A 17,093-nucleotide genomic window follows, 5' to 3' on the forward strand; every position below is an offset into this window, starting at 1 on the left:
TGGGCAACAATGGGAGGTGACTCCTTGGTCCTGCAAGGCTGGACACCTCAGTGTAGAGGAATGTCAGGTTGGGGAGACAGGAAGGGGTGTGGTTGGGAAGGGGATCACCCTTATAGAAGAAGAGGAGGGAAATGGGATAGGGGGCTTATGGATGGGAAACTGGGAAAGGGAGTAACATTTGAAATGTAAATAAAAATATCCATTAAAAAAACAAAAGAAAAAATAATTGATAGCTATAGTGTTTTATGATGTAAATTATTCATCACAATCATCTGAGTTTACAGCGTTTATGATCATAAATAGAATAAGAGTAACTCTGGGTCATACGTATTTGTGAAATTATATTAAAATCCTAATTGCATCTATGACAACATATAGTACTCAAAAAATATCAGCTGCTATGATGTTGTGATAAGTACTTATAATCTTACACTCAGAGATATTTCTTTGATTTATTGATTTATTAACCTTTTAACTGAATAAGGTTTTATAAACAATTTTGGTAAATCAGTTAATTAATAAATGGAAATAATAACTTTTTATTGACTGGAGACAGATGAGGAAAACTCTTATGAAAGGTCATATAGTAGGGTTTTCAAAGATAGATGGAAACTTAGAAAGCATTCAAGAGTAGATATAATTTTTGATGCAGTTCACTGCACTTTACGCATGGTCTTTTATTTTCTTCATTGTTATTGTGTTATTCATTTTGCCAATTTTGTATGCTATCTGCCTCCTTTGTTTAAAAAGAGTGTTCTCATTTGGAAGGTGCCCATCAGGATATGGATTAAAATTGTATAAGAAGGGGCTGGGGATTTAGCTCAGTGGTAGAGCGCTTGCCTAGCAAGCACAAGGCTCTGGGTTCGGTCCTCAGCTCCGAAAAAAAAAAAACAAACAAACAAACAAACAAAATTGTATAAGAAAACAGTAGACAAGTATATTCTATAGGCTCACAATAGTGTCCTTAGATAATTATTAACATGTTAACATATATTCCAGGTAACATAGAATGTATGTCTGAAAACTTAAGGCAATAAGAATATATAGAACTGTTAGCACTCTTTCAAGTCTTGACACGAGCTAATTATTGATTCCTTGTTTGTGTTATTTTAACTAACCCAGGGTCTGATTTTTTTATCACAAGGAAGGGAAAGTTTCTTTTATTCATTTATCCATCAACCAACATAAATATTAAGTCTTTTGAAGATGTAAGATACCTATTTGATATTCTCAAATTACAGAGATGGTTTTGTGTACCTGTAACTTCAACGTTCCGTAGCTTTCTTCTATTTCTTATAATATTTTTCCACCTGGTTCATGTAAATAGATTTAATGGAGTCTTATTCCAAGAATGATTGAGCCTACATTTCTTCCTACAGCTGTGGCCTATAGCCTTATCCTACTCGTTCTCAATCTTCCTTATGTGGTACTCCTTTAATACAGTTCCTAATGTGGTGGTGACATCCAATCACAAAATTATTTTCATTGTTACCTCACAAGATGTAATTTTGCTACCATTATAAATTTTAATGTAGATATCTGTGTGTTTCAACAATATTAGATGATGTTTATGAAAAGATCGTTTGACCCACAAAGGGATATGGCTCTCAGGTTAAGTACTATTGGACTGAGCGTTTAGAGGAAGAGATCTTGCTGTGCCTTATATTGCTTTGGGTATACAACTTTAAGTAACATATGTCAGGTCTATAACTTGTTCTCATGATATTTTTCCAGGTCTTTAAAGCTTCTGTTTTAGAAAAATATATTTCTAACAACAGTAACTAAGTAATTATATGAGAGCTGGGAAATACCAACACTGACAAAGATCTTAGTTCTGTACTTAGGAAGAACTGTTCTATCTAGCCCCACAGGTTATGAAGGTTAGGTAGCAAACAAGGTAGGTGCATCTGATCTAAGAGCTCAGTTGGAAAAAACAAATAAACAAACCAAAAATTGCAGTTATTTAATGCATCAAGAGTGAGAATGAGCACCAGTGAAAGGGGAAACCCTTGGTCCTGCCAAGACCGAACCCCCAGTAAACTTGATTGTTGGGGGGAGGCGTTAATGGGGGTTGGATGGGGAGGGGAACACCCCTAGAGAAGGGGAGGGGAAGGGGTTAGGGGAATGTTGGCCCAGAAATGGGGAAAGGGAATAACAATAGAAATGTAAATAAGAAATACCCAAGTTAATAAAGATGAAAAAAAATAAAAAAAGAGTGAGAACAATTTGTTTTTCCAGTTTGTCAAATATTTAGAAAATGGTTGTAACTAAAGTCTTTGTTTAATTAAATGTATTTATTTATTCACTTTATAACCCAATATCAGCACTTCCTCTCCTCTCACTACCACATCATGTAAGTATTCCCCCATTCCCATCAGAAGGGGAAGCCCCCCTCTAAGTGTAGACCACCACTCCCACCTCCACACCCAACACATGAAGTTGCTGTAGGACTTTCTATATCCTTTCCCACTGAGGCCAAAGGTATTAATAACAGTCCTCTCCTAACATGCAAGAGACCTCACTATTTAGAACAGACAGGACAAAGATGGTGCTTTTATTTGAGGGTGTCCTTCATAGTCTAAGGATCTCACAGTCTACCGGATCTCTGTGGCATTTGCTATAAGATAGTGCAGCTGAGGAGTCGTACTACAGCAGTCAGGACTACGTCTTGACTCTATGTTTTACTTTTGAAAACTGAAAGTTTGGCATCACAACTGGAGGGATGAAAGCCTTTGACACCCATGCATTGTCCTGTGATGTGTTGACAGGGGCTCTGCTTGGGTGAAGGAAAAACAGCGCTAACAGTGCCAAGATTGGCAGGCAGTTACGGCTTGGTGTGTTTGTTTGGAGTCAAGAAGTTATATTTAAAAAAATTTTCCTTCTGGACTGTTCTGGCAAGAATAGATGGCTTGTCAAGTTTTGATACAAGCCAAATAATTTAACACTTGAAAAGACACTGTGACTCTAATAAATCCAGCAAATCCAGTGATTGGGATGATCATCTGCCCATCTAGAGTTCGTACAGATGTCAAGGATATAGCTTGAAGCTCAGTAAGTGTTCGAGCTGATTACAATTTTCAGTCTGATTGCATAGCTTAGGACAATCGGGAGCCACACTTTTGGGTGTGACTGCTAAGGTGTTCCCAGAAAGATGAACTGAGAAACTATCTGCAAACTGGAGGCTGGAATCACCATCCCATGTGTTGATTACAAAGAGAAATTAAAAAAAAAAAAAGGCTGAGCACCAGAATGCACAAACGTCTGTTTCCTGACTGTAGAAGCAATATGACAAGCTGCTTCACAACCCTACCATATGCATCTAAGGAATTCTCTAGAACTATCTCTAAGTCTAATATTAACACAGACACCGACACAGACACAGATCAATTAGAACCTTCTTTTCTTAAGTTGCTTTATTTTAAGTATTTGGTTATCATGACTATAACGATGATCAATGCAATACATATGTAAATGAATATGGGCTAATCTCATTTCTATTTGATGGCAAAATCAAGTCATAATAAATGTAGATTGCACGCTAAAGCTGCTGATATATGAAGGATTTGAATAGCATTGAAATGGTGCATTGGCTCAATGGGTCAGAAAAGTCAAGGGCAGGACAGCTGCTGAATTATGGCATATGTTTTTACAAATGGCGTCTCATGACAGGAAATGAATATTACCCACTAATTTTCTGTTTGACTTGAATCTTGATAACAGAAATTCTATAATCACATGCTCGCTTGAGAAGCAGCAGTAGGGTGTTAGAGCACAGGCAACCAGGGCAGGTGCTAGAAGCAGAAGAATGAGATCCATGTGAGAAGCCTGGGTTCCAGGAAAATTCTCAGTAAGGTCAAAGATGACTTGGTAAGTGCAGAGCATGAATGGATATATTTAGAAGGTAGCAGGTGTTTCACATTTAGCATAGTTAGAAATTGCTATTTTAAACTCTAAATAATAAAGTAACCAGCAAGACAGTCAGTTAAATGTATAGGCAATCACTAGAGAGAGGTGAAACCAATATAGACAAAACTGATTCTGATTGTATTATAAAGACACACACACAAATACACACACACACACACACACACACACACACACACGATACTGAGCAAGTGAATAATTGTTGGAGATTCTCTGAAATTCAGTGATCAATGGAGGCCTGATTAGATTTCTGTCTTAGGTTTTTTTTCCCCCAAAGTTCTTTAATGTCTGGGGTTGTCATTAGCCAGATCTGGATCAACAGAGATCAAGTGTAAACAGAAGATCAGCAGTAACTCCTCTGCTACAAATAAGCTCTGTTCCTGAAAATCTGTAAGTTGAAAACCAAATTTGGACGCACAGACAATAGTCTATCCTTTTGGGTTGTTCCTGACTACAGGCAGGTATATAGAGACTGCTCCTTTCTTTGAAGGACTGAGATCTGTGCTTTTAGAGCACAGAATGGGGGTATGGAGAAAGAGTGGTAGGTTGAGCTGGCCACCATGGGTGACTAAGTTTACATTAAAGAACCCATAGTTAGTGTCATTCCTGGAAGTTTATACCAAGAACTCTGAGAGATAGGAATGTAGTAAAAGATAACATTGAAAGTTGCTGACAACATTCAAATTAATGCAAATACAATCATTTAAATCTTAAAAATGTCGTTCTGGGTTTTTCCAAAAGCTGTGAGACAGTTACTTGAAAACTGAGTTTTAATAAAATCCAACCTTGTCAAAAACATTACATAAAAGAATAAACAATGCAAATTTGGTCTTTTGTGACTCCAGTTAAAATGAATAAATCTATAAAGATAGGTCAAGTCATTCTCTCAAATTATAGTTTTATTTCATTCTACAAATAAAAAAATAATAAATTCCCTGCAAACTTCTCTCCAAGTACAGACAAGTTCCAGTGTCTCAGAGAAACTGACAAGTATTTTAAGACAAAAGTTAGATAATAAATGTAGTGAGATAGAGATGAACTAAGGAAGAGTGGGGGGATCTGGAAGTTCTCCCCTGATTTCCAGAAATAGAAATGCCAATCTGATAGGGCTGTTTAAGGATGTGAAGTTGAGCACACATCACAAGGTTGTGCTAGAGGTCATCAAAGCTGAGGTGAAGTAATGGATGAAAATCACATATGAAAGCTGCCAGAAGAAACACCAGTGCACAGAAATATGAGGCAAAGGGAAAGAATAGTGAGAAAATACAGGCCAGATTCTTTCTGTTTTTCATCTGGCTGGTACAGTCCTTCTGCAAACTCATGTCAGAGCCTGTTTCGTTGACCTTGCTTTGCTTTACTTACCTACTACACCTTGAATGTGAAATATCCTTGTTCCTCAGATGGTAGAGCAACTTGGGAAGGTTCTAGGAAATTGGTGAGGTGGAGCCTTGCTGGAGGAATTAGGGCCGTTATTGAGGTTTTATAGCTGTGTTGCTCCTTGTATGTAGGTGCTGTATCGGACTGCAGATAAAATGCTAGTCTCCCACACTCTTTCAATGTTTTTCCCTCTGTGATAGACTACATACCCTTGAACAAGAAAGGAGAAAACTAACCCATACCTCATTCCAGCCAGAAGGTCATTATCCACTACTTAATCCAGGTGGCTTCATCTGCTTTTTCTGTTTGTTTTAATTCTTTTAAATTTCTATTTTTTTTTATTTTTTGGCAATCCTCATCACTTATCCTATGTTCTTCCTCGTGTGTTCATGATAGAAGATTGGGCGTGGCCAAATGAAAGGTTCATAAGTTTATGTTGTCAGATAGTACTACACACTCTTATGATATTCTATAAGATTAAGGAAATTTTTATCTTTAGATAATTTCATTTTTGACATCAAATGACACAATTTCAGGAGAGAACCATTAAGTTATAGAACCCGAAGATTCTATAATCTTAGCTTCATTAAATAGAGTTTGCAATATATCACCTTAATATGTACCCTCCACTAATATGTACTTACCATTCAGATCAGGGAGAGGGCTCTGTGGGAGATTATATTACTTTCTGTCCTCCTGGTTACCTTTTTTTTTTTTGTCTCAAATTGGTACAAGTTAGAGTTATCTGAGAAAAGCCACCTCGACTAAGAAAATAAATTCATTAGATGGCCTGTTTTTAATTCTACAGAGCATTTTTCTTGATTAATGATTTATATGAGAGGGCCTGTCCCACTGTGGGCAGTGGGACCTCTGGTAGATCTGGAGCATGCTGAACAAGCCAGAGTAAGCAAGCCAGTAGGCAGGCTTTTTTCATTGCTACTGCATCAGATCCTGTCTCCAGGTTCTAATCCTGATTTTGCTTCATGATTAACAATCATCGAGATGCATAAACAAAATAAAACCTTTCCTTCTCAAGTTTCTCTTGATCATAGGATTTGATCAAGCAATAGGAAACAGACTAAAATTCTACCTGCTATCTATGTATCTATGTATCTATCTATGTATGTATGTATCTATCTATCATCTATTTTTCTGTCTATATGCTCATCGTGTATCTATACTATAACTGTCTCTCTATTATTTACCTTTATGTATATGCTACCTATCAACTCTCTATATTCCTTAAATATGTATGTTAGATTATAGATGGATTATATATCTTTCTTACACAAATGAAGAAGCTGCATCATATTGTTTATGATTGGGTGTGACCTGAGAAAACCTAATGTGATCGTGTCACATGTCACCATCTCAACACCATATTAGGCAATATTGCTTTACTTATGGAAACCTCATCTTCAGGTGACTGGAATATTATTTAGGATTGTTACCACATCATAGAACTGTTACCAGACTTTCATCCAGTCTTTTGCTGCTTAGGAATTCTTTTCTCTGAAGTGAGATTCCAGGTGACTATTATCCTCCACATTTATTTTCCATGTAGCAAAATAGTCAGTCTCACTAGTCAGTAGAAAAATACAAAAAAAAAAAAAAAAAAAAAAAAAAAAAAAAAAAAAAACAAAAAACAAAAAACAAAAAAAACAAAAAACAAAAAAAACCACAATGAAATATCACTGTCCACATGCTGGGATGGAACTAGTTGATTAAAAAAAGATAAAAATATTTGTGTGGGTGTGCTACTTGAACATGAGAGCTATCATTGTGGAGAAATTTGAACTGAATATAGTTTCAGAATTAAAAAATGAGGTATCTTAAAAATCACCTACAGACCCAATCATCATCTCAGCAATATGAACAAGAACATGTGTGGAGAATTGAAAATAATAATAATCCATGGTGTCTAATGAAATTTGAATTATAGACAAACACTAACTGTTGAGAGTAGGCAAATTTTCATGAAATGATTTTATTTTCCCTGAAACTCAGTACATGTGAGCATTCTTTGCTTATGCCTTTATTAATTCTTTTCCATGTATGCTTGCAGTTTTGTGATAGGTAAAATGATTACTTATATGATATGTGTGTGATACTTAAAATCATGGTCTTGATTAGGTTCTCTGATCATCTAACTGAATTAGATATCTAAATGAGGATCAAGTTTACTCACTTTAATTATTTCTATAGAAATATATATTCTAGAAATCACTTTCAGAGGGCTGTATATAGTTAGGCAGTCTTCTCAATCCTGTCTTTTGTATTAAAGCTTGAACTATAGCCATTTCAGATTACAGGTATGCCAGGGTAGGTACCCTGAAGAAGAGACGTGGGGGAAGTTAGCATACATTATGTTTGTATTGCTTTCTGAACAGTCTGTAAAATGAGACAGATATAATGAAAGTGGGGGTGAGTTATTATATATTTTAGTATATTGAAATTATAAGACTCAAGCTAGGACAAAAATCATCCATCTTCAGAGATAATGTTGCACAAAAAGTATAAAAGCAGGGTAGAATACACAAAATTGCTACTTTTCTTTGAGATACAACTAATCTCTGTACTTCATTTCCATGTTGACTTATTTGCCTCTACACCTGACCTCTGATTTCTGATGTCTGACTCTATATACAATATAGGCATTCGGTATTCTAGTGAGGCAAAATGTCAGAATGTTCTTGAAAAAACATCTTCACAAAATAAGTAAAACGATGTTTTTCATGTCACCTCATTTCAATAAATGGAAAGGAAGTGCTTGAAAGAAATTCTAATTCCAGAGGTAATTGTCTCAGTAAAATTTGAACTTATCAGAAAAATTAAACCCTCTTTTTAACTTCCAAAGGCTGGAGATTTGTCTCTACAACCTCTCAGTTCTGGAAGCCGTGTTAGACTTCCTATGTGTATAGATATTTGGTCAATCAAAGATTTCTGACATGGTTGAAGACTGGTAGTCTTGTAGACAACCCACATTGTTTAGGATTGAGAAAGATAATAAATTAGAAAGGGTGGTTTTTCAGGTGGTATATGATCTCTCACCAGCATATAAGTCAGGTATAGAATTATAGTCTTTTAGGATAAATGACAAGGTGCTTTAGATAATGGACAAAATTGATGGACTGGGTGTTGGGTGTATCACATGTTTTATAAATTGCAGAATGGTAATAATTGTGCTCAATTTATATATAAGTGAAAAGACCTTTTAACTGGACAAAAAGGGGAAAATATTGTGGTTTGCTCTGGAGTTATCTGTATTTTGATTCTAATTCCACTGCCCCAAAGACAGCAGCCTAGTCACATACTCAGGAATCAGGTGACAGCACCAGAACCTTCTCCCCATTGAATTTGTAAAATACAGGTGAGGGGCAGGTACAGGATACAAGGAGGCCTGTCATTGGAGGAGAAGGAAGGATGGGTAGGAGAGAAGTTTGAAGGAAGAGGAGAAAAATCAACACTGACAACCAGTCCTTCTACTACTTAAGGAATTTCCCATAATTATAACAACTTCTTCACTGATCTCAAAGCCAGTTTCAGATCTTAGCAGCAGACATTCTTAACCAATGTTCTTAACAGTGAACAGATTTTAAAAGAGCATGCGTAATATTGTGAAAGAAAAAATGAATGTTCATCCATTCAAGTTAGCTTTTGCAAAATCTTAGGTAAATTCTTTCCCTTTCATTTACCTAAACCATTTTATGAATTTATTCTAAGTAAATGTGAGAATTAAATAAACTTATGTTCATGGTAAGTCCTCAATACTAAATCATTAGAATACTGGATTAAATGATTATATAAGTCTCTGATCATACTTATGGTACTTAGGATTGCTGTATTACTCTAAATTTCTCATGGATACAAAAATAAGTTGACATATTTACCTTCTGAAAATTACAGAACTTAGTGGTTGTCTTGTAATGGTTGGTCAAATATTTATAAAAAGTAATGATATTCATTGACATTTGAATAATAGAAACCATTGAGCTCACACTTACTTAAGAGAAAGCTGTTGATATTAATTTTAAGAAGGGGGAATCTTGAGATTGTAGATAGTCAAGATATAATACTAAGTAGGTACTGCATGTTTCAATCCAGAAGTGTTTTCCATGTGCATTACTTTGTGGACCTTCACTAATGATGGGAATACAAACTAAGGAAATCATTATGGAAATTCCTTACAAAAATCTAATAGATTTACTACATAATCTAGCTATTTCAAACTTTGGAATATAAACAAAGTACCTCATGTCCTAATTCAGAAATATTTATAGCTGTTCTACTTAAAACATCTAGGAAATGGAATCAGCCTACATATTTTATTAGCTAACGAGTTGATAATGCTTTAAATATTGTTCTATTGAAACCAGAGTGAAATTTTCAGGTAAGAGCATGAAATTGGGAATAATTATATTGAATAAAGTAATCCAGACACAGAAAAATAAATACTGCATGTCATCCTTGATGGGTGGATCTCAAGTTCAAATCTAAACAGAATATGGTGAACATGAAACACCTGTAACAGGAAGAGGGCTAGGAACTTGGCATTGGTAAGAGAATGCCTTAATTGATAGGAATGATTAGTAGAAAAGTATAAAACTAGAGACAGGAGACAGTTGGGGTTGAAATGATTAACTGGGGACAGTGTGAATAGAAAAATAGGAAACTCAATGATCAGGAAGGGAGTGGTAAACAAAATGAAGGTTGTGGGGGAAAAGCCACATGAAAACCTACTATTCAGTAACCACAATTTAAAAGTAAGTAAAGTAAGAGTTAAAAAATTAAAGTACAGTGCCTTCCAACCCTTCCCTGAGTGCTTATCAGGAACTATACTAGAGCTTCCATCACAAAATGAGGGGAATATTATCTTGTATTTGGAAGAAAGCACTTTTAATCTGTGTTGTGCTACCATCCTCCATAAAAACAAGATCTACAAGGTTTCACTTAGAAAGGAAAAATTTCAACTATGTAGGATATTTACATATTTTTTTCTCAAAAGCTTGAAAACAAGTTGCAAAGTTTTCTGTATCTCTGATATTTCTGGGAACAAATGAATAGGCAGAACTCATAAAGGAGAAAAAAGTTTTGGAAAAATACCAGGAGTATTTTGCTAACCTTAATGCAAAAGATGCATTCAGGCTAACAAAGGCCCGAGTGTTTTAAGTGGAAATATAACTTGTCTTGATTCAAGATGTGTCAAACCAAACAGAATCCGTTAATAAAATGTGTGGTCATTACAGAAAAGGAAAGACAAGAAACTTGGAAACTTGAGATGGAAGCAAAAATGAGTGTGGTTTCAGAAGGAGATGGATACTGCTGTGAGATGTCTTTACACCTCTGTTGCTCTGCAAGTCTTCACTGGACAGTTCCAGGGCTCTTGGAATTAGAAATAAGAATCAATGCTACCATATGCCCAGGTACAGGTTTGGGCAAGTTGTTAATGGATTGCCTCAGTCCTACATTGATCACTATGTTAAAGATTAAAAATATAATTGTAAATATACTAATGAAATTATAGTACCACAAGATAAACAAACTAGATCTCCAAATTTTAAATTCTCTAAGCTACATAGGATGTTTTCTATGGGGTTGCTAATAACAAATGAAATATTCCTAAAAGGTCTGATATCAAGTCCTCTAAGAAGTTTCACACTATAAGAATCTCTATTAAATACCTTTTAAAACATCTTATTGAGAGTAATTGAGACCAATCTATGATGGTAACTGTGGAAGAAAAATGAGTAGACAGAAACCACTGGGGAAAAAAACTATACAATTTTATAATAAGAATTTTATCAAATACAACCAATAAAATGAAAATAAAATATCCCACCTCATAATATTATTAAGTAACAATTAGCTGTTCATGTTATTGAAACAAAGTGTTATTTATATGGAATATCAACAAAAATATAATTGAAATAAAAATAGAGAAATAACTTATTTACAAGGACTTTTTCTTTCTTAATAGCACAGGCGACATGATTTCTGGATGTCCTCTAAGAGAATGTGTAACCATTGTGATCATAAATTTTGGTAATTGGTGAGGATAATGATGGTCATTGATGTCAGACTTAACCAATGTGATATCTACAAAAACAGGGAGGAAGGTGCCTAAAGAAATACAGTTATTGAATGCCTTGGTAAACTGTGCTAATGAGTGTGTGGTTTCAATTACAAGTTTATTGCTTGCACATTGTTAGGGAGATGCTCTCTACTAATAGCGAGTAGTCATTCAGATTGATCTGAAGGACATCAACAGAGAAATACAAAAAGATGCATTGATAGATGTTGGCTGTAATTGACCTCATTAGCTTAGGCAGTACTGTGTATCAAAGAATGACAGGACCAAACCATAATCTGTGTAGAATCAAGAAAATACATTTAACAGTGAGTCTCAGCCAGTCCCATTTTACAAATGAAGGAGCTAAAGCCAGATATATTATCATTTGCCCCAGCATATTCCATTTCCTGGTAGGAAAGCCAGAATTATTTTTTTTTTTTTTATTAACTTGAGTATTTCTTATGTACATTTTGCAAACATCCCTTCCCCCCCTTCCTTATGGGTGTTCCTCTCCCAACCCTCCCCCCTTTGCTGCCCTCTCCTCAACAGTCTAGTTCACTGGGGGTTCAGTCTTAGCAGGACCCAGGGCTTCCCCTTCCACTGGTCCTCTTACTAGGATATTCATTGCTACCTATGAGGTCAGAGTCCAGGGTCAGTCCATGTATAGTCTTTAGGTAGTGGCTTAGTCCCTGGAAGCTCTGGTTGCTTGGCATTGTTGTACATATGGAGTCTCAAGCCCCTTCAAGCTCTTCCAGTTCATTCTCTGATTCCTTCAAGGGGTCCCGTTCTCAGTTCAGTGGTTTGCTGCTGGCATTCGCCTCTGTATTTGCTGTATTCTGGCTGTGTCTCTCAGGTTGATCTACATCCGGCTCCTGTCGGTCTGCACTTCTTTGCTTCATCCATCTTGTCTTGGGTGGCTCTATATGTATGGGCATGGCTCTGAATGGGTGTTCCTTCAGTCTCTGTTTTAATCTTTGCCTCTCTCTTCCCTGCCAAGGGTATTCTTGTTCCCCTTTTAAAGAAGGAGTGAAGCCTTCACATTTTGATCATCTGTCTTGAGTTTCATTTGTTCTAGGCCACTAGGGTAATTCAAGCATTTGGGCTAATAGCCACTTATCAGTGAGTGCATACCATGTATGTCTTTCTGTGATTGGGTTAGCTCACTCAGAATGATATTTTCCAGTTCAACCATTTGCCTACTGAATTTCATAAAGTCGTTGTTTTTGATAGCTGAGTAATATTCCATTGTGTAGATGTACCACATTTTCTGTATCCATTCCTCTGTTGAAGGGCATCTGGGTTCTTTCCAGCTTCTGGCTATTATAAATAAGGCTGCGATGAACATAGTGGAGACACGTGTCTTTTTATATGTTGGGGCATCTTTGGGTATATGCCCAAGAGAGGTATAGCTGGATCCTCAGGCAGTTCAATGTCAATTTTCTGAGAAACCTCCAGACTGATTTCCAGAATGGTTGTACAGTCTGCAATCCCACCAACAATGGAGGAGTGTTCCTCTTTCTCCGCATCCTCGCCAGCATTTGCTGTCACCTGAGTTTTTGATCTTAGCCATTCTCACTGGTGTGAGGTGAAATCTCAGGGTTGTTTTGATTTGCATTTCCCTGATGACTAAAGATGTTGAACATTTAAAAAAAAAAAAAAAAGGAAAGCCAGAATTATAATTGGAGTCACCAGAGAAATCTTGACTAGACAATTCTAACATTGCTAAGCATTACAGGACCTGCTGTATCATAATCTGCATCCATGTTATATTAGGCATTTAGCATAAAAATTAAGACATAAGTCTATTAATTAGAGAGAGATGAGTAGAAAGGAAAAATTAAAACATAAGGAAGGATACTTTGCATATACAAAATTATGTGTCCAGTTGAACAGTTTAAATTAAACAAGAATATATTTATAAAATAAGTGTTTTCTAACCTGACTTCTCTAAAATATTAAGTTCATGGACATAACCCAATGAGGTGACTTTTATTAATCAATACTATCACCATCATCACACTACTACAATCTGTGGAGGGTAATTAAAATCTGATAAACATTTTACAAAGATTATGTTCTTCATTCTTAATAAAATGTGTGGATGTTATTGTATATTCTATGAGCATTTCTCTGTAAAATATGAAGAAACTTATTTAGGAAAAATATAATTACTAAGCAAAGAAACCCATCTATTCTAATTTGACTCTGTCAGCTTATAACATTCTTACCATTGTACAGCTATTAAAAGAATAGAATAATGCTCTATTGTGTGTTTTTATACTCATATGTTTTTATACTTAGATACCTCATAAGATTACCCTTTTCGTATTTGATTTTAAAAAATGTATGCTGTGCTTCGTATTTGGCATTTTACCATAATGACATCTAAGTGAAGCAATTTAAAAGGAGAAATTTATTTTGGCTTAAGGTTTCAGAGGTTTCAGTTTGTGGTCAGTTTTATCTATGACCAGGTCATTACAAAATTAGGACAGTGAAGCATAGCTGCTTACCTAATGAACTCTGGGAAACAGAAAAGGGTGACAGAAAGAGGCCATTCACCTCTAGTGAGCTTCATCTCATCTATTTCCGCCTTCTCCTCTCTACTACTTCCCAATAATGCCATAGTATTATGACCCCCTCAAATAATTCATCCATTGATAAGGTTGCAGCTTTTCAATCACCTCTCCTATCCATTCAAATCACTGCTTATCTTCCTATGTGTGAAGGTGCCTTTCTCACTTGATGCACAACATCAGGAACTGGAAAACTGTACGATGATGTATGGTGGGGAAACTGGATTGAGTGGTACCTGGGGAAAAGAAAAGAGGCTTGAAGGTGGGAACACACCCTTTTTCTTAGTATCCTACAAATCCAGATATGTTACTATTAGTAGAAGACAGCAATTAATAAAAGAAGGAGTTTGCAAAGACATTCACTAATCTTTTTTCAAAATCTAAGTCACTTGCTTCAACTAATAACAGGAAAGGCTCATTTTTCCAATACCTGAAGAGAACAGAATGTTGAGAGATGGGAACAAGTGTTTTCCAGACCAATCTTGGTGTAGATGCTGTTGCCTGCATATTTATGCAACACCTCTCAATGGAATACTCATTTAATCTCTTATTATAAATGTTTAGTCCAAAAGTGTTGTTTTTCCTAAAACCACCCAGAAAGCATGAATGGAATCAGAATACCTTTTAAATAAAACCAGGGTTTGTAAAAGTCATCTACTTCTTGGGGTCTCAAACCTGGTCAAATTCTATAGACAAATGAGGAATACTTTCTCTTTGGATTCCTTTTCTCACCCCATTGTTTGATCTATATTTTAAAAGGAATTATTTGGAAATGTTTTCCTGGAACAGTTAAAGAGTTTGCTAAAACATTATACAAAGCTCTTGAGTTAGAGAAAAATGAAACTCAACCTTTCTGAGACATTGGTCAGACTTTTTTTTTCATGAAATTTATTTATTTATTTATTTATTTATTTATTTATTTATTTATTTATTCATTTATCACTTTACTTCTCCATGACAACCTCTCTTCCTCCTCTCTTCCCAGTCCGAGTTTTATAAAATCTCTCTCCCTATTCCCCTTCACTTGTCCTTAGAGGTGGGAAGTCCCCTTTGGGTACCACTTCTCCTTGGCACATCCTCTCCCATTGAGGCCCAACCAGGCAGTCCAGGTAGGAAAAGGGATCTACCTTTCCCTTAATAATGACTCTCAAGGACCCAGGTGAAGACCAAGCTACATATTTGCAACAAACGTGTATGGGATCTAGTTCTTGCGTGCTCCAGTAACTTGTTTTAAACTCAAAGAAACTATTGGAAAAGAAGATGTGCAGAGAAAGAAAGTCTTTTGAACAGTCAATTCCACATAAGGATAACTTATGAAAGCCTCTCCTTAGGACTCAGGCAACTTTGTGAAACAGGAGATGCAAGCATTTTAAGGACCAGAGTGGGAGGGATGAAGCTAAGAAAATAATGTCTTCCAGATACAACAGGAGCAACACCCATGTGAACTCACATAGACTGTGGCAGCATGGACAGGCTTTAAACAGGTTCAAGTGCAACAAGATCCAGAATTGAAATGAACTGTGGTCCCTAATCAAGATGCTATATCCATTTGGCATATACTTGTAAAATAACAAATTACTTTTCTCCAATGAAGACACACTGAGTACATTAACCACACAAGTGCCATACCCACCCAGTAGATGGCCATCACCAAAGGTATTATGTATGTATGCATATATAATAGGTATACATATTTATAATATTACTAATAATATTAAATAATATGTTATTCTCTAATAATATTATGTATAATATACATAATATATGCACAATATATAAGATGGATTAAACTATACTCTCTATAAGAGAGAGAGAGAGAGAGAGAGATATCTTACAGGTTATGGTTCAGCTTATCAAAAAATAGATGCCTATAGATAGAAGGCAGAAGATTATAGTAGTAGTTTGGTTCACAGGAATAAAATTAAATAGGCTTACTCTCACAGGTGAGATCAAGCCAGTAAAAAGAAATAAACCCCTCGTTCCACGTCATTTATATAGGCTGCCAGCAATAGATTTGGTCCATATTAAAGGCAGAACTTACAACTTCAAAGATCTGGATTAGAAGAGACTTGTCCCACCTCAGGGGGCCAAATAAGAAATAGGCCTTCCCACTTTAAATGATTTAATTAAGAGCAAAAAATCCTTCACAGACGTGCCAAGTCATTTGGGTTTTAGTGAATTCTATATGTAGTCACATTGACAACCAAGAACAGCTATCACAAACTGGAGTCGCATTTAGACATCATAGCAAAAACAGATGCAATGTATAATGTTTATTCTTCTAACTTAGAACAAAATATTGAAAGTACAGCATTAGATATTATTTCAAAAAGCATGAGATGCAGGGTATTTAGAAAATAGTTTTCAGATAATTTTAAACTATTTTTCTGTACATTAGCCCTCCTCAAACTATTTAAAAATATACCATCTTACTTTATTAAACATCCGATTATGGTTATTAAACATTTGAAGAATATTAGGCAAGTACAAAAACAAAAGTACAAATGAAAGTACAAATACAAAAACAATTTTGTAACTGTATTTCACATTTTTACATTTATTGTTATCATCATTATTATTATCATTACTGTTATTACTATTATTATTAATTATATTGAACCATCCCTACATCCCTGGGATGAAGCATACCTGATGATGATCATTTTGAGTGTGTTCTTGCATTCGGTTTGCGAGAATTTTATTAAGAATTTTTGCACCAATATTCATAAAGGAAATTGGTCTCAAGTTCCTTTCTTGGTTGGGTCTTTGTGTGGTTTGGGTATAAGCATAATTGTGGCTTCATAGAAGGAATTGAGTAGTGTTCCTTCTGTTTTTATTTTTTGGAAGAGTTTGGACCGTATTGGTATTAGGTCTTCTATGAAGGTCTGATAGAATTCTGCACTAAGGAAAGGCCATACAGAGATTGAACTACCTGGGGATTCAACCCATGTGCAGCCATCAAACCCAGTCACTATTTTTGATGCCAAAAAGTACTTGCTGGCAGGAGCCTGATATGGACCTCTGTGAGAGGCTTTGTGAGAGCCTTATAGGTACAGATCTGGATGCTTGCAGTCAACCATCAGACTGAACACGGGAACTCAGTGGAGGAGTTAGGGGAAGGAATGAAGGAACTGAAGGGGTTTGCAACC

The sequence above is a fragment of the Rattus rattus genome, chromosome 18 (genome assembly GCF_011064425.1).
Source record: "Rattus rattus isolate New Zealand chromosome 18, Rrattus_CSIRO_v1, whole genome shotgun sequence".
Lineage (NCBI taxonomy): Eukaryota > Metazoa > Chordata > Mammalia > Rodentia > Muridae > Rattus > Rattus rattus.